At 47.2% G+C, this 18683-nt stretch overlaps 37 non-coding genes across 37 annotated transcripts; all 37 read right to left on the bottom strand.

Moving 5' to 3' along the window:
- Positions 1 to 374: 374 nt before the first annotated feature.
- Positions 375 to 446, bottom strand: Trnat-agu (transfer RNA threonine (anticodon AGU)). Its single transcript has one exon. It is a non-coding gene; the product is annotated as a tRNA-Thr (tRNA).
- Positions 447 to 767: 321 nt separating this feature from the next.
- Trnak-cuu (transfer RNA lysine (anticodon CUU)) lies at positions 768 to 840 on the bottom strand. Its single transcript has one exon. It is a non-coding gene; the product is annotated as a tRNA-Lys (tRNA).
- Positions 841 to 1280: 440 nt separating this feature from the next.
- Trnar-ucg (transfer RNA arginine (anticodon UCG)) lies at positions 1281 to 1353 on the bottom strand. The gene has a single exon. It is a non-coding gene; the product is annotated as a tRNA-Arg (tRNA).
- A 539-nt stretch (positions 1354 to 1892) lies between these two features.
- Trnat-agu (transfer RNA threonine (anticodon AGU)) lies at positions 1893 to 1964 on the bottom strand. The gene has a single exon. It is a non-coding gene; the product is annotated as a tRNA-Thr (tRNA).
- Positions 1965 to 2285: 321 nt separating this feature from the next.
- Trnak-cuu (transfer RNA lysine (anticodon CUU)) lies at positions 2286 to 2358 on the bottom strand. Its single transcript has one exon. It is a non-coding gene; the product is annotated as a tRNA-Lys (tRNA).
- A 440-nt stretch (positions 2359 to 2798) lies between these two features.
- Trnar-ucg (transfer RNA arginine (anticodon UCG)) lies at positions 2799 to 2871 on the bottom strand. The gene has a single exon. It is a non-coding gene; the product is annotated as a tRNA-Arg (tRNA).
- Positions 2872 to 3413: 542 nt separating this feature from the next.
- Trnat-agu (transfer RNA threonine (anticodon AGU)) lies at positions 3414 to 3485 on the bottom strand. Its single transcript has one exon. It is a non-coding gene; the product is annotated as a tRNA-Thr (tRNA).
- Positions 3486 to 3806: 321 nt separating this feature from the next.
- Positions 3807 to 3879, bottom strand: Trnak-cuu (transfer RNA lysine (anticodon CUU)). The gene has a single exon. It is a non-coding gene; the product is annotated as a tRNA-Lys (tRNA).
- Positions 3880 to 4319: 440 nt separating this feature from the next.
- On the bottom strand, positions 4320 to 4392 carry Trnar-ucg (transfer RNA arginine (anticodon UCG)). Its single transcript has one exon. It is a non-coding gene; the product is annotated as a tRNA-Arg (tRNA).
- Positions 4393 to 4931: 539 nt separating this feature from the next.
- Positions 4932 to 5003, bottom strand: Trnat-agu (transfer RNA threonine (anticodon AGU)). The gene has a single exon. It is a non-coding gene; the product is annotated as a tRNA-Thr (tRNA).
- Positions 5004 to 5324: 321 nt separating this feature from the next.
- Positions 5325 to 5397, bottom strand: Trnak-cuu (transfer RNA lysine (anticodon CUU)). The gene has a single exon. It is a non-coding gene; the product is annotated as a tRNA-Lys (tRNA).
- Positions 5398 to 5837: 440 nt separating this feature from the next.
- Positions 5838 to 5910, bottom strand: Trnar-ucg (transfer RNA arginine (anticodon UCG)). The gene has a single exon. It is a non-coding gene; the product is annotated as a tRNA-Arg (tRNA).
- Positions 5911 to 6446: 536 nt separating this feature from the next.
- Positions 6447 to 6518, bottom strand: Trnat-agu (transfer RNA threonine (anticodon AGU)). Its single transcript has one exon. It is a non-coding gene; the product is annotated as a tRNA-Thr (tRNA).
- A 321-nt stretch (positions 6519 to 6839) lies between these two features.
- On the bottom strand, positions 6840 to 6912 carry Trnak-cuu (transfer RNA lysine (anticodon CUU)). Its single transcript has one exon. It is a non-coding gene; the product is annotated as a tRNA-Lys (tRNA).
- Positions 6913 to 7352: 440 nt separating this feature from the next.
- Positions 7353 to 7425, bottom strand: Trnar-ucg (transfer RNA arginine (anticodon UCG)). Its single transcript has one exon. It is a non-coding gene; the product is annotated as a tRNA-Arg (tRNA).
- Positions 7426 to 7964: 539 nt separating this feature from the next.
- Trnat-agu (transfer RNA threonine (anticodon AGU)) lies at positions 7965 to 8036 on the bottom strand. Its single transcript has one exon. It is a non-coding gene; the product is annotated as a tRNA-Thr (tRNA).
- Positions 8037 to 8357: 321 nt separating this feature from the next.
- Trnak-cuu (transfer RNA lysine (anticodon CUU)) lies at positions 8358 to 8430 on the bottom strand. Its single transcript has one exon. It is a non-coding gene; the product is annotated as a tRNA-Lys (tRNA).
- Positions 8431 to 8870: 440 nt separating this feature from the next.
- Trnar-ucg (transfer RNA arginine (anticodon UCG)) lies at positions 8871 to 8943 on the bottom strand. Its single transcript has one exon. It is a non-coding gene; the product is annotated as a tRNA-Arg (tRNA).
- Positions 8944 to 9479: 536 nt separating this feature from the next.
- On the bottom strand, positions 9480 to 9551 carry Trnat-agu (transfer RNA threonine (anticodon AGU)). Its single transcript has one exon. It is a non-coding gene; the product is annotated as a tRNA-Thr (tRNA).
- Positions 9552 to 9872: 321 nt separating this feature from the next.
- On the bottom strand, positions 9873 to 9945 carry Trnak-cuu (transfer RNA lysine (anticodon CUU)). Its single transcript has one exon. It is a non-coding gene; the product is annotated as a tRNA-Lys (tRNA).
- Positions 9946 to 10385: 440 nt separating this feature from the next.
- Positions 10386 to 10458, bottom strand: Trnar-ucg (transfer RNA arginine (anticodon UCG)). Its single transcript has one exon. It is a non-coding gene; the product is annotated as a tRNA-Arg (tRNA).
- Positions 10459 to 10997: 539 nt separating this feature from the next.
- Trnat-agu (transfer RNA threonine (anticodon AGU)) lies at positions 10998 to 11069 on the bottom strand. Its single transcript has one exon. It is a non-coding gene; the product is annotated as a tRNA-Thr (tRNA).
- Positions 11070 to 11390: 321 nt separating this feature from the next.
- On the bottom strand, positions 11391 to 11463 carry Trnak-cuu (transfer RNA lysine (anticodon CUU)). The gene has a single exon. It is a non-coding gene; the product is annotated as a tRNA-Lys (tRNA).
- A 440-nt stretch (positions 11464 to 11903) lies between these two features.
- Trnar-ucg (transfer RNA arginine (anticodon UCG)) lies at positions 11904 to 11976 on the bottom strand. Its single transcript has one exon. It is a non-coding gene; the product is annotated as a tRNA-Arg (tRNA).
- A 539-nt stretch (positions 11977 to 12515) lies between these two features.
- Trnat-agu (transfer RNA threonine (anticodon AGU)) lies at positions 12516 to 12587 on the bottom strand. The gene has a single exon. It is a non-coding gene; the product is annotated as a tRNA-Thr (tRNA).
- A 321-nt stretch (positions 12588 to 12908) lies between these two features.
- Trnak-cuu (transfer RNA lysine (anticodon CUU)) lies at positions 12909 to 12981 on the bottom strand. The gene has a single exon. It is a non-coding gene; the product is annotated as a tRNA-Lys (tRNA).
- Positions 12982 to 13421: 440 nt separating this feature from the next.
- On the bottom strand, positions 13422 to 13494 carry Trnar-ucg (transfer RNA arginine (anticodon UCG)). Its single transcript has one exon. It is a non-coding gene; the product is annotated as a tRNA-Arg (tRNA).
- Positions 13495 to 14033: 539 nt separating this feature from the next.
- Trnat-agu (transfer RNA threonine (anticodon AGU)) lies at positions 14034 to 14105 on the bottom strand. The gene has a single exon. It is a non-coding gene; the product is annotated as a tRNA-Thr (tRNA).
- A 321-nt stretch (positions 14106 to 14426) lies between these two features.
- On the bottom strand, positions 14427 to 14499 carry Trnak-cuu (transfer RNA lysine (anticodon CUU)). The gene has a single exon. It is a non-coding gene; the product is annotated as a tRNA-Lys (tRNA).
- Positions 14500 to 14939: 440 nt separating this feature from the next.
- On the bottom strand, positions 14940 to 15012 carry Trnar-ucg (transfer RNA arginine (anticodon UCG)). The gene has a single exon. It is a non-coding gene; the product is annotated as a tRNA-Arg (tRNA).
- Positions 15013 to 15551: 539 nt separating this feature from the next.
- Positions 15552 to 15623, bottom strand: Trnat-agu (transfer RNA threonine (anticodon AGU)). The gene has a single exon. It is a non-coding gene; the product is annotated as a tRNA-Thr (tRNA).
- A 321-nt stretch (positions 15624 to 15944) lies between these two features.
- On the bottom strand, positions 15945 to 16017 carry Trnak-cuu (transfer RNA lysine (anticodon CUU)). Its single transcript has one exon. It is a non-coding gene; the product is annotated as a tRNA-Lys (tRNA).
- A 440-nt stretch (positions 16018 to 16457) lies between these two features.
- Trnar-ucg (transfer RNA arginine (anticodon UCG)) lies at positions 16458 to 16530 on the bottom strand. Its single transcript has one exon. It is a non-coding gene; the product is annotated as a tRNA-Arg (tRNA).
- A 536-nt stretch (positions 16531 to 17066) lies between these two features.
- Trnat-agu (transfer RNA threonine (anticodon AGU)) lies at positions 17067 to 17138 on the bottom strand. Its single transcript has one exon. It is a non-coding gene; the product is annotated as a tRNA-Thr (tRNA).
- Positions 17139 to 17459: 321 nt separating this feature from the next.
- Trnak-cuu (transfer RNA lysine (anticodon CUU)) lies at positions 17460 to 17532 on the bottom strand. Its single transcript has one exon. It is a non-coding gene; the product is annotated as a tRNA-Lys (tRNA).
- Positions 17533 to 17972: 440 nt separating this feature from the next.
- Positions 17973 to 18045, bottom strand: Trnar-ucg (transfer RNA arginine (anticodon UCG)). Its single transcript has one exon. It is a non-coding gene; the product is annotated as a tRNA-Arg (tRNA).
- Positions 18046 to 18584: 539 nt separating this feature from the next.
- Positions 18585 to 18656, bottom strand: Trnat-agu (transfer RNA threonine (anticodon AGU)). Its single transcript has one exon. It is a non-coding gene; the product is annotated as a tRNA-Thr (tRNA).
- Positions 18657 to 18683: the final 27 nt, after the last annotated feature.

Raw genomic sequence — 18683 nt, 5'->3', positions numbered from 1 at the left:
ATGACGCTGATCAAACAAGAGGTTGCAAATCAGCTTCAATCGCTTAGTGCCATCTCAGTCGCTTGCGGAAGGTACCTCACCCTATGTGATACAATGGCGAGTTGTCGCTATTACCAAAGCGGCGGCGACGACGACGACAATCGCGAGGGTCTTTATCAGGGGTAGAAAATACATCACAAGAACTAAGTATTTCACGTCGGCATTCTCCGGAGACTGCCAAAAGCAGCAGTTTCTGGTGCCCACTTTAATAGCACCATTCACACTATTCATTTGCGAGAGCATTTCTTAAATACCGCACCCATTCATAATATTTTTTATCCTTGACCGCTTTTTTCGAAAGGGCCACGGTGGGAGGGGCTGTTACAAAATTCATTTGCCACCTGTGAGGATCGAACTCACGACCTCTGGTTTACTAGACCAGCGCTCCGCCACTGAGCTAAGGAGGCGCCTCCTAGCGCGATTTTCGGGTACTTTGTTCTTACAGACTAGTGAATCGGAGCCCTTCAGCTCGAAGCGCACTGCATGAGCGACCATTATTTGCATTTAGTTACCACAGCTGCTGCTTTCCTACACATCTCACACGATATCGATGTACAAATTAAATTCCAAAACAACACATTTATTTCATGTCAGAGTTACTTTCAGCTTCAAATACCGTTCCTCTGATATTCATCCGAAGCTAGGCATCGTCGTAACCCGTTACGTTCATCACGCAAGGCTCACGAGAGGGGCGCATGTTGGATCCGCGTAGACACAAAATTTTGAGCCGCCCAGCGTGGGGCTCGAACCCACGACCCTGAGATTAAGAGTCTCATGCTCTACCGACTGAGCTAGCCGGGCTGCACACAACGCGTTACGAGCCATACAATACTGATTTGACCTGCGACCATCTATTGAAGATTCTTTTGACTACAGCTTATTTCCTGCTGCCACAAATCAGCTACAATCCTATTCAATGAAAAATTGTCTCCGAAAGGCATCAAATCTGCTTGAAATTATACGTGGCTATCAGCACCATTATTCAACACACATGCTCGACTGTGCGCAGACGCCTGTGGCGTAGCCCTTGGGTCCTGAATCAGATGCAGTAGTTGCAACAAAAACTCTCCTGAACGGCACTGTGCCGAAAATTTCGCTACAGATCACCCTTGTCTTGCTTGTGCTTCAGGTAGACGCCGGTTTTGCAGCCAGGAAGCGGACAGCAGCTACTTTCAACTAGTTTTGCAGTACTCAAACAACACAGTAAAACAGCATGCAACTTTTGTAGAACAGGAAAAACTCGACCGTGACAGGATTCGAACCTGCAATCTTCGGATCCGAAGTCCGACGCCTTATCCATTAGGCCACACGGTCACTGGCGCAATATACATCCCCACACACACCTCATTTTCGCCATTTGTACACTTGGCAGAATGAATTTCCCATCTTTGACGCATTTCTCCATCTCAAATTTCAGTACTAAAAGTACGACGCTACTTCTTGCTGTGTCCCATCGCAAGTTACATTCAAGCCCTTATGACGCTGATCAAACAAGAGGTTGCAAATCAGCTTCAATCGCTTAGTGCCATCTCAGTCGCTTGCGGAAGGTACCTCACCCTATGTGATACAATGGCGAGTTGTCGCTATTACCAAAGCGGCGGCGACGACGACGACGACAATCGCGAGGGTCTTTATCAGGGGTAGAAAATACATCACAAGAACTAAGTATTTCACGTCGGCATTCTCCGGAGACTGCCAAAAGCAGCAGTTTCTGGTGCCCACTTTAATAGCACCATTCACACTATTCATTTGCGAGAGCATTTCTTAAATACCGCACCCATTCATAATATTTTTTATCCTTGACCGCTTTTTTCGAAAGGGCCACGGTGGGAGGGGCTGTTACAAAATTCATTTGCCACCTGTGAGGATCGAACTCACGACCTCTGGTTTACTAGACCAGCGCTCCGCCACTGAGCTAAGGAGGCGCCTCCTAGCGCGATTCTCGGGTACTTTGTTCTTACAGACTAGTGAATCGGAGCCCTTCAGCTCGAAACGCACTGCATGAGCGACCATTATTTGCATTTAGTTACCACAGCTGCTGCTTTCCTACACATCTCACACGATATCGATGTACAAATTAAATTCCAAAACAACACATTTATTTCATGTCAGAGTTACTTTCAGCTTCAAATACCGTTCCTCTGATATTCATCCGAAGCTAGGCATCGTCGTAACCCGTTACGTTCATCACGCAAGGCTCACGAGAGGGGCGCATGTTGGATCCGCGTAGACACAAAATTTTGAGCCGCCCAGCGTGGGGCTCGAACCCACGACCCTGAGATTAAGAGTCTCATGCTCTACCGACTTAGCTAGCCGGGCTGCACACAACGCGTTACGAGCCATACAATACTGATTTGACCTGCGACCATCTATTGAAGATTCTTTTGACTACAGCTTATTTCCTGCTGCCACAAATCAGCTACAATCCTATTCAATGAAAAATTGTCTCCGAAAGGCATCAAATCTGCTAGAAATTATACGTGGCTATCAGCACCATTATTCAACACACATGCTCGACTGTGCGCAGACGCCTGTGGCGTAGCCCTTGGGTCCTGAATCAGATGCAGTAGTTGCAACAAAAACTCTCCTGAACGGCACTGTGCCGAAAATTTCGCTACAGATCACCCTTGTCTTGCTTGTGCTTCAGGTAGACGCCGGTTTTGCAGCCAGGAAGCGGACAGCAGCTACTTTCAACTAGTTTTGCAGTACTCAAACAACACAGTAAAACAGCATGCAACTTTTGTAGAACAGGAAAAACTCGACCGTGACAGGATTCGAACCTGCAATCTTCGGATCCGAAGTCCGACGCCTTATCCATTAGGCCACACGGTCACTGGCGCAATATACATCCCCACACACACCTCATTTTCGCCATTTGTACACTTGGCAGAATGAATTTCCCATCTTTGACGCATTTCTCCATCTCAAATTTCAGTACTAAAAGTACGACGCTACTTCTTGCTGTGTCCCATCGCAAGTTACATTCAAGCCCTTATGACGCTGATCAAACAAGAGGTTGCAAATCAGCTTCAATCGCTTAGTGCCATCTCAGTCGCTTGCGGAAGGTACCTCACCCTATGTGATACAATGGCGAGTTGTCGCTATTACCAAAGCGGCGGCGACGACGACGACGACGACAATCGCGAGGGTCTTTATCAGGGGTAGAAAATACATCACAAGAACTAAGTATTTCACGTCGGCATTCTCCGGAGACTGCCAAAAGCAGCAGTTTCTGGTGCCCACTTTAATAGCACCATTCACACTATTCATTTGCGAGAGCATTTCTTAAATACCGCACCCATTCATAATATTTTTTATCCTTGACCGCTTTTTTCGAAAGGGCCACGGTGGGAGGGGCTGTCACAAAATTCATTTGCCACCTGTGAGGATCGAACTCACGACCTCTGGTTTACTAGACCAGCGCTCCGCCACTGAGCTAAGGAGGCGCCTCCTAGCGCGATTTTCGGGTACTTTGTTCTTACAGACTAGTGAATCGGAGCCCTTCAGCTCGAAACGCACTGCATGAGCGACCATTATTTGCATTTAGTTACCACAGCTGCTGCTTTCCTACACATCTCACACGATATCGATGTACAAATTAAATTCCAAAACAACACATTTATTTCATGTCAGAGTTACTTTCAGCTTCAAATACCGTTCCTCTGATATTCATCCGAAGCTAGGCATCGTCGTAACCCGTTACGTTCATCACGCAAGGCTCACGAGAGGGGCGCATGTTGGATCCGCGTAGACACAAAATTTTGAGCCGCCCAGCGTGGGGCTCGAACCCACGACCCTGAGATTAAGAGTCTCATGCTCTACCGACTGAGCTAGCCGGGCTGCACACAACGCGTTACGAGCCATACAATACTGATTTGACCTGCGACCATCTATTGAAGATTCTTTTGACTACAGCTTATTTCCTGCTGCCACAAATCAGCTACAATCCTATTCAATGAAAAATTGTCTCCGAAAGGCATCAAATCTGCTTGAAATTATACGTGGCTATCAGCACCATTATTCAACACACATGCTCGACTGTGCGCAGACGCCTGTGGCGTAGCCCTTGGGTCCTGAATCAGATGCAGTAGTTGCAACAAAAACTCTCCTGAACGGCACTGTGCCGAAAATTTCGCTACAGATCACCCTTGTCTTGCTTGTGCTTCAGGTAGACGCCGGTTTTGCAGCCAGGAAGCGGACAGCAGCTACTTTCAACTAGTTTTGCAGTACTCAAACAACACAGTAAAACAGCATGCAACTTTTGTAGAACAGGAAAAACTCGACCGTGACAGGATTCGAACCTGCAATCTTCGGATCCGAAGTCCGACGCCTTATCCATTAGGCCACACGGTCACTGGCGCAATATAAATCCCCACACACACCTCATTTTCGCCATTTGTACACTTGGCAGAATGAATTTCCCATCTTTGACGCATTTCTCCATCTCAAATTTCAGTACTAAAAGTACGACGCTACTTCTTGCTGTGTCCCATCGCAAGTTACATTCAAGCCCTTATGACGCTGATCAAACAAGAGGTTGCAAATCAGCTTCAATCGCTTAGTGCCATCTCAGTCGCTTGCGGAAGGTACCTCACCCTATGTGATACAATGGCGAGTTGTCGCTATTACCAAAGCGGCGGCGACGACGACGACGACAATCGCGAGGGTCTTTATCAGGGGTAGAAAATACATCACAAGAACTAAGTATTTCACGTCGGCATTCTCCGGAGACTGCCAAAAGCAGCAGTTTCTGGTGCCCACTTTAATAGCACCATTCACACTATTCATTTGCGAGAGCATTTCTTAAATACCGCACCCATTCATAATATTTTTTATCCTTGACCGCTTTTTTCGAAAGGGCCACGGTGGGAGGGGCTGTTACAAAATTCATTTGCCACCTGTGAGGATCGAACTCACGACCTCTGGTTTACTAGACCAGCGCTCCGCCACTGAGCTAAGGAGGCGCCTCCTAGCGCGATTCTCGGGTACTTTGTTCTTACAGACTAGTGAATCGGAGCCCTTCAGCTCGAAACGCACTGCATGAGCGACCATTATTTGCATTTAGTTACCACAGCTGCTGCTTTCCTACACATCTCACACGATATCGATGTACAAATTAAATTCCAAAACAACACATTTATTTCATGTCAGAGTTACTTTCAGCTTCAAATACCGTTCCTCTGATATTCATCCGAAGCTAGGCATCGTCGTAACCCGTTACGTTCATCACGCAAGGCTCACGAGAGGGGCGCATGTTGGATCCGCGTAGACACAAAATTTTGAGCCGCCCAGCGTGGGGCTCGAACCCACGACCCTGAGATTAAGAGTCTCATGCTCTACCGACTGAGCTAGCCGGGCTGCACACAACGCGTTACGAGCCATACAATACTGATTTGACCTGCGACCATCTATTGAAGATTCTTTTGACTACAGCTTATTTCCTGCTGCCACAAATCAGCTACAATCCTATTCAATGAAAAATTGTCTCCGAAAGGCATCAAATCTGCTTGAAATTATACGTGGCTATCAGCACCATTATTCAACACACATGCTCGACTGTGCGCAGACGCCTGTGGCGTAGCCCTTGGGTCCTGAATCAGATGCAGTAGTTGCAACAAAAACTCTCCTGAACGGCACTGTGCCGAAAATTTCGCTACAGATCACCCTTGTCTTGCTTGTGCTTCAGGTAGACGCCGGTTTTGCAGCCAGGAAGCGGACAGCAGCTACTTTCAACTAGTTTTGCAGTACTCAAACAACACAGTAAAACAGCATGCAACTTTTGTAGAACAGGAAAAACTCGACCGTGACAGGATTCGAACCTGCAATCTTCGGATCCGAAGTCCGACGCCTTATCCATTAGGCCACACGGTCACTGGCGCAATATACATCCCCACACACACCTCATTTTCGCCATTTGTACACTTGGCAGAATGAATTTCCCATCTTTGACGCATTTCTCCATCTCAAATTTCAGTACTAAAAGTACGACGCTACTTCTTGCTGTGTCCCATCGCAAGTTACATTCAAGCCCTTATGACGCTGATCAAACAAGAGGTTGCAAATCAGCTTCAATCGCTTAGTGCCATCTCAGTCGCTTGCGGAAGGTACCTCACCCTATGTGATACAATGGCGAGTTGTCGCTATTACCAAAGCGGCGGCGACGACGACGACAATCGCGAGGGTCTTTATCAGGGGTAGAAAATACATCACAAGAACTAAGTATTTCACGTCGGCATTCTCCGGAGACTGCCAAAAGCAGCAGTTTCTGGTGCCCACTTTAATAGCACCATTCACACTATTCATTTGCGAGAGCATTTCTTAAATACCGCACCCATTCATAATATTTTTTATCCTTGACCGCTTTTTTCGAAAGGGCCACGGTGGGAGGGGCTGTTACAAAATTCATTTGCCACCTGTGAGGATCGAACTCACGACCTCTGGTTTACTAGACCAGCGCTCCGCCACTGAGCTAAGGAGGCGCCTCCTAGCGCGATTTTCGGGTACTTTGTTCTTACAGACTAGTGAATCGGAGCCCTTCAGCTCGAAGCGCACTGCATGAGCGACCATTATTTGCATTTAGTTACCACAGCTGCTGCTTTCCTACACATCTCACACGATATCGATGTACAAATTAAATTCCAAAACAACACATTTATTTCATGTCAGAGTTACTTTCAGCTTCAAATACCGTTCCTCTGATATTCATCCGAAGCTAGGCATCGTCGTAACCCGTTACGTTCATCACGCAAGGCTCACGAGAGGGGCGCATGTTGGATCCGCGTAGACACAAAATTTTGAGCCGCCCAGCGTGGGGCTCGAACCCACGACCCTGAGATTAAGAGTCTCATGCTCTACCGACTGAGCTAGCCGGGCTGCACACAACGCGTTACGAGCCATACAATACTGATTTGACCTGCGACCATCTATTGAAGATTCTTTTGACTACAGCTTATTTCCTGCTGCCACAAATCAGCTACAATCCTATTCAATGAAAAATTGTCTCCGAAAGGCATCAAATCTGCTTGAAATTATACGTGGCTATCAGCACCATTATTCAACACACATGCTCGACTGTGCGCAGACGCCTGTGGCGTAGCCCTTGGGTCCTGAATCAGATGCAGTAGTTGCAACAAAAACTCTCCTGAACGGCACTGTGCCGAAAATTTCGCTACAGATCACCCTTGTCTTGCTTGTGCTTCAGGTAGACGCCGGTTTTGCAGCCAGGAAGCGGACAGCAGCTACTTTCAACTAGTTTTGCAGTACTCAAACAACACAGTAAAACAGCATGCAACTTTTGTAGAACAGGAAAAACTCGACCGTGACAGGATTCGAACCTGCAATCTTCGGATCCGAAGTCCGACGCCTTATCCATTAGGCCACACGGTCACTGGCGCAATATACATCCCCACACACACCTCATTTTCGCCATTTGTACACTTGGCAGAATGAATTTCCCATCTTTGACGCATTTCTCCATCTCAAATTTCAGTACTAAAAGTACGACGCTACTTCTTGCTGTGTCCCATCGCAAGTTACATTCAAGCCCTTATGACGCTGATCAAACAAGAGGTTGCAAATCAGCTTCAATCGCTTAGTGCCATCTCAGTCGCTTGCGGAAGGTACCTCACCCTATGTGATACAATGGCGAGTTGTCGCTATTACCAAAGCGGCGGCGACGACGACGACGACAATCGCGAGGGTCTTTATCAGGGGTAGAAAATACATCACAAGAACTAAGTATTTCACGTCGGCATTCTCCGGAGACTGCCAAAAGCAGCAGTTTCTGGTGCCCACTTTAATAGCACCATTCACACTATTCATTTGCGAGAGCATTTCTTAAATACCGCACCCATTCATAATATTTTTTATCCTTGACCGCTTTTTTCGAAAGGGCCACGGTGGGAGGGGCTGTTACAAAATTCATTTGCCACCTGTGAGGATCGAACTCACGACCTCTGGTTTACTAGACCAGCGCTCCGCCACTGAGCTAAGGAGGCGCCTCCTAGCGCGATTCTCGGGTACTTTGTTCTTACAGACTAGTGAATCGGAGCCCTTCAGCTCGAAACGCACTGCATGAGCGACCATTATTTGCATTTAGTTACCACAGCTGCTGCTTTCCTACACATCTCACACGATATCGATGTACAAATTAAATTCCAAAACAACACATTTATTTCATGTCAGAGTTACTTTCAGCTTCAAATACCGTTCCTCTGATATTCATCCGAAGCTAGGCATCGTCGTAACCCGTTACGTTCATCACGCAAGGCTCACGAGAGGGGCGCATGTTGGATCCGCGTAGACACAAAATTTTGAGCCGCCCAGCGTGGGGCTCGAACCCACGACCCTGAGATTAAGAGTCTCATGCTCTACCGACTGAGCTAGCCGGGCTGCACACAACGCGTTACGAGCCATACAATACTGATTTGACCTGCGACCATCTATTGAAGATTCTTTTGACTACAGCTTATTTCCTGCTGCCACAAATCAGCTACAATCCTATTCAATGAAAAATTGTCTCCGAAAGGCATCAAATCTGCTTGAAATTATACGTGGCTATCAGCACCATTATTCAACACACATGCTCGACTGTGCGCAGACGCCTGTGGCGTAGCCCTTGGGTCCTGAATCAGATGCAGTAGTTGCAACAAAAACTCTCCTGAACGGCACTGTGCCGAAAATTTCGCTACAGATCACCCTTGTCTTGCTTGTGCTTCAGGTAGACGCCGGTTTTGCAGCCAGGAAGCGGACAGCAGCTACTTTCAACTAGTTTTGCAGTACTCAAACAACACAGTAAAACAGCATGCAACTTTTGTAGAACAGGAAAAACTCGACCGTGACAGGATTCGAACCTGCAATCTTCGGATCCGAAGTCCGACGCCTTATCCATTAGGCCACACGGTCACTGGCGCAATATACATCCCCACACACACCTCATTTTCGCCATTTGTACACTTGGCAGAATGAATTTCCCATCTTTGACGCATTTCTCCATCTCAAATTTCAGTACTAAAAGTACGACGCTACTTCTTGCTGTGTCCCATCGCAAGTTACATTCAAGCCCTTATGACGCTGATCAAACAAGAGGTTGCAAATCAGCTTCAATCGCTTAGTGCCATCTCAGTCGCTTGCGGAAGGTACCTCACCCTATGTGATACAATGGCGAGTTGTCGCTATTACCAAAGCGGCGGCGACGACGACGACAATCGCGAGGGTCTTTATCAGGGGTAGAAAATACATCACAAGAACTAAGTATTTCACGTCGGCATTCTCCGGAGACTGCCAAAAGCAGCAGTTTCTGGTGCCCACTTTAATAGCACCATTCACACTATTCATTTGCGAGAGCATTTCTTAAATACCGCACCCATTCATAATATTTTTTATCCTTGACCGCTTTTTTCGAAAGGGCCACGGTGGGAGGGGCTGTTACAAAATTCATTTGCCACCTGTGAGGATCGAACTCACGACCTCTGGTTTACTAGACCAGCGCTCCGCCACTGAGCTAAGGAGGCGCCTCCTAGCGAGATTTTCGGGTACTTTGTTCTTACAGACTAGTGAATCGGAGCCCTTCAGCTCGAAGCGCACTGCATGAGCGACCATTATTTGCATTTAGTTACCACAGCTGCTGCTTTCCTACACATCTCACACGATATCGATGTACAAATTAAATTCCAAAACAACACATTTATTTCATGTCAGAGTTACTTTCAGCTTCAAATACCGTTCCTCTGATATTCATCCGAAGCTAGGCATCGTCGTAACCCGTTACGTTCATCACGCAAGGCTCACGAGAGGGGCGCATGTTGGATCCGCGTAGACACAAAATTTTGAGCCGCCCAGCGTGGGGCTCGAACCCACGACCCTGAGATTAAGAGTCTCATGCTCTACCGACTGAGCTAGCCGGGCTGCACACAACGCGTTACGAGCCATACAATACTGATTTGACCTGCGACCATCTATTGAAGATTCTTTTGACTACAGCTTATTTCCTGCTGCCACAAATCAGCTACAATCCTATTCAATGAAAAATTGTCTCCGAAAGGCATCAAATCTGCTTGAAATTATACGTGGCTATCAGCACCATTATTCAACACACATGCTCGACTGTGCGCAGACGCCTGTGGCGTAGCCCTTGGGTCCTGAATCAGATGCAGTAGTTGCAACAAAAACTCTCCTGAACGGCACTGTGCCGAAAATTTCGCTACAGATCACCCTTGTCTTGCTTGTGCTTCAGGTAGACGCCGGTTTTGCAGCCAGGAAGCGGACAGCAGCTACTTTCAACTAGTTTTGCAGTACTCAAACAACACAGTAAAACAGCATGCAACTTTTGTAGAACAGGAAAAACTCGACCGTGACAGGATTCGAACCTGCAATCTTCGGATCCGAAGTCCGACGCCTTATCCATTAGGCCACACGGTCACTGGCGCAATATACATCCCCACACACACCTCATTTTCGCCATTTGTACACTTGGCAGAATGAATTTCCCATCTTTGACGCATTTCTCCATCTCAAATTTCAGTACTAAAAGTACGACGCTACTTCTTGCTGTGTCCCATCGCAAGTTACATTCAAGCCCTTATGACGCTGATCAAACAAGAGGTTGCAAATCAGCTTCAATCGCTTAGTGCCATCTCAGTCGCTTGCGGAAGGTACCTCACCCTATGTGATACAATGGCGAGTTGTCGCTATTACCAAAGCGGCGGCGACGACGACGACGACAATCGCGAGGGTCTTTATCAGGGGTAGAAAATACATCACAAGAACTAAGTATTTCACGTCGGCATTCTCCGGAGACTGCCAAAAGCAGCAGTTTCTGGTGCCCACTTTAATAGCACCATTCACACTATTCATTTGCGAGAGCATTTCTTAAATACCGCACCCATTCATAATATTTTTTATCCTTGACCGCTTTTTTCGAAAGGGCCACGGTGGGAGGGGCTGTTACAAAATTCATTTGCCACCTGTGAGGATCGAACTCACGACCTCTGGTTTACTAGACCAGCGCTCCGCCACTGAGCTAAGGAGGCGCCTCCTAGCGCGATTCTCGGGTACTTTGTTCTTACAAACTAGTGAATCGGAGCCCTTCAGCTCGAAACGCACTGCATGAGCGACCATTATTTGCATTTAGTTACCACAGCTGCTGCTTTCCTACACATCTCACACGATATCGATGTACAAATTAAATTCCAAAACAACACATTTATTTCATGTCAGAGTTACTTTCAGCTTCAAATACCGTTCCTCTGATATTCATCCGAAGCTAGGCATCGTCGTAACCCGTTACGTTCATCACGCAAGGCTCACGAGAGGGGCGCATGTTGGATCCGCGTAGACACAAAATTTTGAGCCGCCCAGCGTGGGGCTCGAACCCACGACCCTGAGATTAAGAGTCTCATGCTCTACCGACTGAGCTAGCCGGGCTGCACACAACGCGTTACGAGCCATACAATACTGATTTGACCTGCGACCATCTATTGAAGATTCTTTTGACTACAGCTTATTTCCTGCTGCCACAAATCAGCTACAATCCTATTCAATGAAAAATTGTCTCCGAAAGGCATCAAATCTGCTTGAAATTATACGTGGCTATCAGCACCATTATTCAACACACATGCTCGACTGTGCGCAGACGCCTGTGGCGTAGCCCTTGGGTCCTGAATCAGATGCAGTAGTTGCAACAAAAACTCTCCTGAACGGCACTGTGCCGAAAATTTCGCTACAGATCACCCTTGTCTTGCTTGTGCTTCAGGTAGACGCCGGTTTTGCAGCCAGGAAGCGGACAGCAGCTACTTTCAACTAGTTTTGCAGTACTCAAACAACACAGTAAAACAGCATGCAACTTTTGTAGAACAGGAAAAACTCGACCGTGACAGGATTCGAACCTGCAATCTTCGGATCCGAAGTCCGACGCCTTATCCATTAGGCCACACGGTCACTGGCGCAATATACATCCCCACACACACCTCATTTTCGCCATTTGTACACTTGGCAGAATGAATTTCCCATCTTTGACGCATTTCTCCATCTCAAATTTCAGTACTAAAAGTACGACGCTACTTCTTGCTGTGTCCCATCGCAAGTTACATTCAAGCCCTTATGACGCTGATCAAACAAGAGGTTGCAAATCAGCTTCAATCGCTTAGTGCCATCTCAGTCGCTTGCGGAAGGTACCTCACCCTATGTGATACAATGGCGAGTTGTCGCTATTACCAAAGCGGCGGCGACGACGACGACGACAATCGCGAGGGTCTTTATCAGGGGTAGAAAATACATCACAAGAACTAAGTATTTCACGTCGGCATTCTCCGGAGACTGCCAAAAGCAGCAGTTTCTGGTGCCCACTTTAATAGCACCATTCACACTATTCATTTGCGAGAGCATTTCTTAAATACCGCACCCATTCATAATATTTTTTATCCTTGACCGCTTTTTTCGAAAGGGCCACGGTGGGAGGGGCTGTCACAAAATTCATTTGCCACCTGTGAGGATCGAACTCACGACCTCTGGTTTACTAGACCAGCGCTCCGCCACTGAGCTAAGGAGGCGCCTCCTAGCGCGATTTTCGGGTACTTTGTTCTTACAGACTAGTGAATCGGAGCCCTTCAGCTCGAAACGCACTGCATGAGCGACCATTATTTGCATTTAGTTACCACAGCTGCTGCTTTCCTACACATCTCACACGATATCGATGTACAAATTAAATTCCAAAACAACACATTTATTTCATGTCAGAGTTACTTTCAGCTTCAAATACCGTTCCTCTGATATTCATCCGAAGCTAGGCATCGTCGTAACCCGTTACGTTCATCACGCAAGGCTCACGAGAGGGGCGCATGTTGGATCCGCGTAGACACAAAATTTTGAGCCGCCCAGCGTGGGGCTCGAACCCACGACCCTGAGATTAAGAGTCTCATGCTCTACCGACTGAGCTAGCCGGGCTGCACACAACGCGTTACGAGCCATACAATACTGATTTGACCTGCGACCATCTATTGAAGATTCTTTTGACTACAGCTTATTTCCTGCTGCCACAAATCAGCTACAATCCTATTCAATGAAAAATTGTCTCCGAAAGGCATCAAATCTGCTAGAAATTATACGTGGCTATCAGCACCATTATTCAACACACATGCTCGACTGTGCGCAGACGCCTGTGGCGTAGCCCTTGGGTCCTGAATCAGATGCAGTAGTTGCAACAAAAACTCTCCTGAACGGCACTGTGCCGAAAATTTCGCTACAGATCACCCTTGTCTTGCTTGTGCTTCAGGTAGACGCCGGTTTTGCAGCCAGGAAGCGGACAGCAGCTACTTTCAACTAGTTTTGCAGTACTCAAACAACACAGTAAAACAGCATGCAACTTTTGTAGAACAGGAAAAACTCGACCGTGACAGGATTCGAACCTGCAATCTTCGGATCCGAAGTCCGACGCCTTATCCATTAGGCCACACGGTCACTGGCGCAATATACATCCCCACACACACCTCATTTTCGCCATTTGTACACTTGGCAGAATGAATTTCCCATCTTTGACGCATTTCTCCATCTCAAATTTCAGTACTAAAAGTACGACGCTACTTCTTGCTGTGTCCCATCGCAAGTTACATTCAAGCCCTTATGACGCTGATCAAACAAGAGGTTGCAAATCAGCTTCAATCGCTTAGTGCCATCTCAGTCGCTTGCGGAAGGTACCTCACCCTATGTGATACAATGGCGAGTTGTCGCTATTACCAAAGCGGCGGCGACGACGACGACGACAATCGCGAGGGTCTTTATCAGGGGTAGAAAATACATCACAAGAACTAAGTATTTCACGTCGGCATTCTCCGGAGACTGCCAAAAGCAGCAGTTTCTGGTGCCCACTTTAATAGCACCATTCACACTATTCATTTGCGAGAGCATTTCTTAAATACCGCACCCATTCATAATATTTTTTATCCTTGACCGCTTTTTTCGAAAGGGCCACGGTGGGAGGGGCTGTCACAAAATTCATTTGCCACCTGTGAGGATCGAACTCACGACCTCTGGTTTACTAGACCAGCGCTCCGCCACTGAGCTAAGGAGGCGCCTCCTAGCGCGATTTTCGGGTACTTTGTTCTTACAGACTAGTGAATCGGAGCCCTTCAGCTCGAAACGCACTGCATGAGCGACCATTATTTGCATTTAGTTACCACAGCTGCTGCTTTCCTACACATCTCACACGATATCGATGTACAAATTAAATTCCAAAACAACACATTTATTTCATGTCAGAGTTACTTTCAGCTTCAAATACCGTTCCTCTGATATTCATCCGAAGCTAGGCATCGTCGTAACCCGTTACGTTCATCACGCAAGGCTCACGAGAGGGGCGCATGTTGGATCCGCGTAGACACAAAATTTTGAGCCGCCCAGCGTGGGGCTCGAACCCACGACCCTGAGATTAAGAGTCTCATGCTCTACCGACTGAGCTAGCCGGGCTGCACACAACGCGTTACGAGCCATACAATACTGATTTGACCTGCGACCATCTATTGAAGATTCTTTTGACTACAGCTTATTTCCTGCTGCCACAAATCAGCTACAATCCTATTCAATGAAAAATTGTCTCCGAAAGGCATCAAATCTGCTTGAAATTATACGTGGCTATCAGCACCATTATTCAACACACATGCTCGACTGTGCGCAGACGCCTGTGGCGTAGCCCTTGGGTCCTGAATCAGATGCAGTAGTTGCAACAAAAACTCTCCTGAACGGCACTGTGCCGAAAATTTCGCTACAGATCACCCTTGTCTTGCTTGTGCTTCAGGTAGACGCCGGTTTTGCAGCCAGGAAGCGGACAGCAGCTACTTTCAACTAGTTTTGCAGTACTCAAACAACACAGTAAAACAGCATGCAACTTTTGTAGAACAGGAAAAACTCGACCGTGACAGGATTCGAACCTGCAATCTTCGGATCCGAAGTCCGACGCCTTATCCATTAGGCCACACGGTCACTGGCGCAATATAAATCCCCACACACACCTCATTTTCGCCATTTGTACACTTGGCAGAATGAATTTCCCATCTTTGACGCATTTCTCCATCTCAAATTTCAGTACTAAAAGTACGACGCTACTTCTTGCTGTGTCCCATCGCAAGTTACATTCAAGCCCTTATGACGCTGATCAAACAAGAGGTTGCAAATCAGCTTCAATCGCTTAGTGCCATCTCAGTCGCTTGCGGAAGGTACCTCACCCTATGTGATACAATGGCGAGTTGTCGCTATTACCAAAGCGGCGGCGACGACGACGACGACAATCGCGAGGGTCTTTATCAGGGGTAGAAAATACATCACAAGAACTAAGTATTTCACGTCGGCATTCTCCGGAGACTGCCAAAAGCAGCAGTTTCTGGTGCCCACTTTAATAGCACCATTCACACTATTCATTTGCGAGAGCATTTCTTAAATACCGCACCCATTCATAATATTTTTTATCCTTGACCGCTTTTTTCGAAAGGGCCACGGTGGGAGGGGCTGTTACAAAATTCATTTGCCACCTGTGAGGATCGAACTCACGACCTCTGGTTTACTAGACCAGCGCTCCGCCACTGAGCTAAGGAGGCGCCTCCTAGCGCGATTCTCGGGTACTTTGTTCTTACAGACTAGTGAATCGGAGCCCTTCAGCTCGAAACGCACTGCATGAGCGACCATTATTTGCATTTAGTTACCACAGCTGCTGCTTTCCTACACATCTCACACGATATCGATGTACAAATTAAATTCCAAAACAACACATTTATTTCATGTCAGAGTTACTTTCAGCTTCAAATACCGTTCCTCTGATATTCATCCGAAGCTAGGCATCGTCGTAACCCGTTACGTTCATCACGCAAGGCTCACGAGAGGGGCGCATGTTGGATCCGCGTAGACACAAAATTTTGAGCCGCCCAGCGTGGGGCTCGAACCCACGACCCTGAGATTAAGAGTCTCATGCTCTACCGACTGAGCTAGCCGGGCTGCACACAACGCGTTACGAGCCATACAATACTGATTTGACCTGCGACCATCTATTGAAGATTCTTTTGACTACAGCTTATTTCCTGCTGCCACAAATCAGCTACAATCCTATTCAATGAAAAATTGTCTCCGAAAGGCATCAAATCTGCTTGAAATTATACGTGGCTATCAGCACCATTATTCAACACACATGCTCGACTGTGCGCAGACGCCTGTGGCGTAGCCCTTGGGTCCTGAATCAGATGCAGTAGTTGCAACAAAAACTCTCCTGAACGGCACTGTGCCGAAAATTTCGCTACAGATCACCCTTGTCTTGCTTGTGCTTCAGGTAGACGCCGGTTTTGCAGCCAGGAAGCGGACAGCAGCTACTTTCAACTAGTTTTGCAGTACTCAAACAACACAGTAAAACAGCATGCAACTTTTGTAGAACAGGAAAAACTCGACCGTGACAGGATTCGAACCTGCAATCTTCGGATCCGAAGTCCGACGCCTTATCCATTAGGCCACACGGTCACTGGCGCAATATACATCCCCACACACACCTCATTTTCGCCATTTGTACACTTGGCAGAATGAATTTCCCATCTTTGACGCATTTCTCCATCTCAAATTTCAGTACTAAAAGTACGACGCTACTTCTTGCTGTGTCCCATCGCAAGTTACATTCAAGCCCTTATGACGCTGATCAAACAAGAGGTTGCAAATCAGCTTCAATCGCTTAGTGCCATCTCAGTCGCTTGCGGAAGGTACCTCACCCTATGTGATACAATGGCGAGTTGTCGCTATTACCAAAGCGGCGGCGACGACGACGACAATCGCGAGGGTCTTTATCAGGGGTAGAAAATACATCACAAGAACTAAGTATTTCACGTCGGCATTCTCCGGAGACTGCCAAAAGCAGCAGTTTCTGGTGCCCACTTTAATAGCACCATTCACACTATTCATTTGCGAGAGCATTTCTTAAATACCGCACCCATTCATAATATTTTTTATCCTTGACCGCTTTTTTCGAAAGGGCCACGGTGGGAGGGGCTGTTACAAAATTCATTTGCCACCTGTGAGGATCGAACTCACGACCTCTGGTTTACTAGACCAGCGCTCCGCCACTGAGCTAAGGAGGCGCCTCCTAGCGCGATTTTCGGGTACTTTGTTCTTACAGACTAGTGAATCGGAGCCCTTCAGCTCGAAGCGCACTGCATGAGCGACCATTATTTGCATTTAGTTACCACAGCTGCTGCTTTCCTACACATCTCACACGATATCGATGTACAAATTAAATTCCAAAACAACACATTTATTTCATGTCAGACTTACTTTCAGCTTCAAATACCGTTCCTCTGATATTCATCCGAAGCTAGGCATCGTCGTAACCCGTTACGTTCATCACGCAAGGCTCACGAGAGGGGCGCATGTTGGATCCGCGTAGACACAAAATTTTGAGCCGCCCAGCGTGGGGCTCGAACCCACGACCCTGAGATTAAGAGTCTCATGCTCTACCGACTGAGCTAGCCGGGCTGCACACAACGCGTTACGAGCCATACAATACTGATTTGACCTGCGACCATCTATTGAAGATTCTTTTGACTACAGCTTATTTCCTGCTGCCACAAATCAGCTACAATCCTATTCAATGAAAAATTGTCTCCGAAAGGCATCAAATCTGCTTGAAATTATACGTGGCTATCAGCACCATTATTCAACACACATGCTCGACTGTGCGCAGACGCCTGTGGCGTAGCCCTTGGGTCCTGAATCAGATGCAGTAGTTGCAACAAAAACTCTCCTGAACGGCACTGTGCCGAAAATTTCGCTACAGATCACCCTTGTCTTGCTTGTGCTTCAGGTAGACGCCGGTTTTGCAGCCAGGAAGCGGACAGCAGCTACTTTCAACTAGTTTTGCAGTACTCAAACAACACAGTAAAACAGCATGCAACTTTTGTAGAACAGGAAAAACTCGACCGTGACAGGATTCGAACCTGCAATCTTCGGATCCGAAGTCCGACGCCTTATCCATTAGGCCACACGGTCACTGGCGCAATATACATCCCCACACACACCTCATTTTCGCCATTTGTACACTTGGCAGAATGAATTTCCCATCTTTGACGCATTTCTCCATCTCAAATTTCAGTACTAAAAGTACGACGCTACTTCTTGCTGTGTCCCATCGCAAGTTACATTCAAGCCCTTATGACGCTGATCAAACAAGAGGTTGCAAATCAGCTTCAATCGCTTAGTGCCATCTCAGTCGCTTGCGGAAGGTACCTCACCCTATGTGATACAATGGCGAGTTGTCGCTATTACCAAAGCGGCGGCGACGACGACGACGACAATCGCGAGGGTCTTTATCAGGGGTAGAAAATACATCACAAGAACTAAGTATTTCACGTCGGCATTCTCCGGAGACTGCCAAAAGCAGCAGTTTCTGGTGCCCACTTTAATAGCACCATTCACACTATTCATTTGCGAGAGCATTTCTTAAATACCGCACCCATTCATAATATTTTTTATCCTTGACCGCTTTTTTCGAAAGGGCCACGGTGGGAGGGGCTGTTACAAAATTCATTTGCCACCTGTGAGGATCGAACTCACGACCTCTGGTTTACTAGACCAGCGCTCCGCCACTGAGCTAAGGAGGCGCCTCCTAGCGCGATTCTCGGGTACTT

The sequence above is a fragment of the Schistocerca cancellata genome, chromosome 8 (assembly GCF_023864275.1).
Source record: "Schistocerca cancellata isolate TAMUIC-IGC-003103 chromosome 8, iqSchCanc2.1, whole genome shotgun sequence".
Lineage (NCBI taxonomy): Eukaryota > Metazoa > Arthropoda > Insecta > Orthoptera > Acrididae > Schistocerca > Schistocerca cancellata.
Note: the sequence above shows the minus strand (reverse complement) of the source record. Positions and strands in the feature narration are given on the sequence as shown.